The sequence below is a fragment of the Physeter macrocephalus genome, chromosome 1 (genome assembly GCF_002837175.3).
Source record: "Physeter macrocephalus isolate SW-GA chromosome 1, ASM283717v5, whole genome shotgun sequence".
NCBI classification, from domain to species: domain Eukaryota; kingdom Metazoa; phylum Chordata; class Mammalia; order Artiodactyla; family Physeteridae; genus Physeter; species Physeter macrocephalus.
This window is the reverse complement of record NC_041214.2, coordinates 17,194,194-17,198,010: the sequence shown is the minus strand read 5'-3', so window position 1 is coordinate 17,198,010 and position 3,817 is coordinate 17,194,194.

The following is a 3,817-nucleotide window of genomic DNA, read 5'->3' as shown; positions in this document are numbered from 1 at the left end:
ATCGGCAGGCGGACTCTCAACCACTGCGCCACCAGGGAAGCCCCTAATCTGTTTTTATAAGGACACCAGTCAGATTGTATTAGGGCCCACCCTAGAGGACTCATTTTAACTTAATTACCACTTTAAAGGCTCTATCTCCAAATATAGTCACATTCTAAGGTATTGCAGGTTAGGGCTTCAACCCTATGAACATGAATTAGGGAGGATACAGTTAATTCAATAACATAAATATTATGATTTAGTGACTATTACTGCTTGTTTATTTCTTCATATGAACTTTTGAATCAGCTTGTTTATTTCCAAAGAAAATAAATTCTTATTTTGTTGGGATGTTTTAGACCTGCAGACTAATTTGGGGAAAATTAGTAACCTTATGCTGTAAACCTTGTGTAAGGAGAGGTAAGTTTTTCTTTGGATCAAGTGTTTTTCTGTCTCTCAGGAGCATTCTAAAGTTTTCTTCTTAGAAAATTTTTATTTCTTTGCTAATTATTATGTAGCTATATTATCTTTGTCTAAACATATTGTATATATTATGTTTTTTAATGGTTGTGTTTTTTTATTGAAGGCTGTTTATATTTGTACCTAAAACTTTGTATAGCTTGTAATAGTTTTGATTTTGAATCTCGCGGCTTTTCAAGGGCTACAATGCTATCATGTGCAAGTAAAGTTAATTTTGCCTTTTTCCTCCAAGTTTTACAACATATATTTCTTTCTTTCTCTCTTTCTTCTTTGTCTAAGTGTGTTAGTTAGAAGCCAATTTTCATCTTCTAGTTGTTTCCTATTAAGCTTGCTAATGGATTTTGTGTTTAGAAATAACTAGACGATATCCATGTGTTGTTATTTTATGAATGGTTTTAACCCAGCATAGATATTAAATGTTATCAAATGTTGTTTCAGCAACTACGGCAGTTATGCATCAGTATGGGTGCAGATATCATGTAGTCTTTCTGTACTCAAATGGAATGTCTCTAATTGTAACTGTGTAAGTGGGTAGAGCTATTTCAGCTCTTTTAAATAGGCAGGCAGTATGGTCCTACTTCCTGGGCTCACATGGGGAGCTGTTTCCTGTTCCCTGCTATGTGTGTGGCCGATTTGACTTCCATACCTACATTCCCTGAAGTACTATCTCTAGTACATATATATGGTTATGACTCCATCTGGGTTATAATACTGCAATCTCTGCTATTGCTCTGGCCTCCCTCTGCTTCTGTAACATGAAGATTTTCCCTTTCTATTTTTGAGTGTGGTCCTATACCTTTTAACACTTAAATATTCTATCCCTTATTTCTATTTTGGTGGGAAAGAGAGATCCAAATGAGGAACTGCTCCATGTTGACCCAGACATTCTGCTCTCTCTGTGCACTGTCAAGTCACTGAGTTATTAAGTGGCTTTTATCCAAAAGTGGATAACTCTAGTCTACCCAAAAATTATGAAACAAAATTTTCTCTTTAGTCAGACCATGTAGAATAGTGAAAAGTCCCTAAGCTTTGAGGTCAGTAAGACTAGATATTGAATCCCAGCTTTGCAATTCACTTGCTTAGTAATCTATTTTAGGACAAATTATTTAACTGCCATGATACTGAATTTACAAAATGGAAATGATGACAGTTACCATTGATTAAAGGACTGAAAAAAATAATGAATGTAAAATGCTTCCCAAATAGTAGAGGTTCAGTAAATTTTGTCATCAACTCTTGCTCCCCAAGAAGTATTAATTGGAGTATATATGATATATAGTTACATTTTAATGTGTAACCATTTCTCATTCTTAGGCAAGTGAAAAATATTTCAAATTGAGGTAATGATTAAGAATAACATTGCTGGAGATTGGTTCAAGATGGCAGAGTAGAAGGACGTGTGCTCACTCCCTCTTGCGAGAGCACTGGAATCACAACTAACTGCTCAGCAATCATCAACAGGAAGACACTGGAACTCACCAGAAAAGATACCCCACATCCAAAGACAAAGGAGAAGCCACAATGAGATAGTAGGAGTGGCGCAATCACAATAAAATCAAATCCCATAACTGCTGGGTGGGTGACTCACAGACTGCAGAACACTTGTACCACAGAGGTCCACCCACTGGAGGGAAGGTTCTGAGCCTCACGTCAGGCTTCCCAACCTGGGGGTCCGGCAATGGGAGGAGGAATTCCTAGAGAATCAGACTTTGAAGTAGAGCAGGATTTGGTTGCAGGACTTCGACAGAACTGGGGGAAACAGAGACTCCACTCTTGGAGGGCACACACAAAGGAGTGTGTGCATCAGGACCCAGGGGAAGGAGCAGTGACCCCAGGGGAGACTGAACCAGACCTACCTGCTAGTGTTGGAGGGTCTCCTGCAGAGGCAGGAGGTGGCTGTGGCTCACCATAAGGACAAGGACATTGGCAACAGAGGTTCTGGGAAGTACTCATTGGTGTGAGCCCTCCCAGAGTCCGAAATTAGCCCCACCAAAGGGTAGGCTCCAGTGCTGGGTCACCTCAGGCCAAACAACCATAAGGAAGGGAACCCAGCCCCACCTATCAGCAGTCAAGCAAATTAAAGTTTTACTGAGCTCTGCCCACCAGAGCAACACCAGCTCTACCCACCACCAGTCCCTCCCATCAGGAAAATTGCACAAGCCTCTTAGATAGCCTCATCCACCAGAGGGCAGACAGCAGAAGCAAGAAGAACTACATCCTGCAGCCTGTGGAACAGAAACCACATTCACAGAAAGACAGACAAGATGAAAAAGCAGAGGGCTATGTACCAGATGAAAGAACAAGATAAAACCACAGAAAAACAACTAAATAAAGGAGAGATAGGCAACCTTTCAGAAAAAGAATTCAGAATAATGATAGTGAAGATGATGCAGGACCTCAGAAAAAGAATGGAGGCAAAGATCAAGAAGATGCAAGAAATGATTAACAACGACCTAGAAGAATTAAACAACAAACAAACAGAGATGTACAATACAATAACTGACATGAAAAATACACTAGAAGGAATCAATAGCAGAATAACTCAGGCAGAAGAACAGATAAGTGACCTGGAGGACAGAATGGTGGAATTCACTGCCGCAAAACAGAATAAAGAAAAACAAATGAAAAGAAATGAAGACAGCCTAAGAGACATCTGGGACAACATTAAACGCAACAACATTCGTATTATAGGGGTTGCAGAAGGAGAAGAGAGAGAGAAAGGACCCAAGAAAATATTTGAAGAGATAGTGGTCGAAAACTTCCCTAACATGGGAAAGGAAATAGCCAGCCAAGTCCAGGAAGCACAGAGAGTCCCAGGCAATATAAACCCAAGGAGAAACACGCTTAGACACATAGTAATCAAACTGACAAAAATTAAAGACAAAGAAAAATTATTGAAAGCAACAAGGGAAAAATGACAAATAATATACAAGGGAACTCCCATAAGGTTAACAGCTGATTCCTCAGCAGAAACTCTACAAGCCAGAAGGGAGTGTCATGACATATTTAAAGTGATAAAAGGGAAGAACCTACAACCAAGACTACCCTGCAAGGATCTCATTCAGTTTCGACAGATATCAAAAGCTTTACAGACAAGCAAAAGTTAAGAGAATTCAGCACCACCAAACCAGCTCTACAACAAATGCTAAAGGAACTTCTTTAAGTGGGAAACACAAGAGAAGAAAAGGACCTACAAAAACAAACCCAAAACAATTAAGAAATTGATAATAGGCACATACATATTGATACTTACCTTAACTGTGAATGGATTAAATGCCCCAACCAAAAGACACAGACTGCCTGAATGGATACAAAAACAAGACCCATATATATGCTGTCTACAAGAGACCCACTTCAG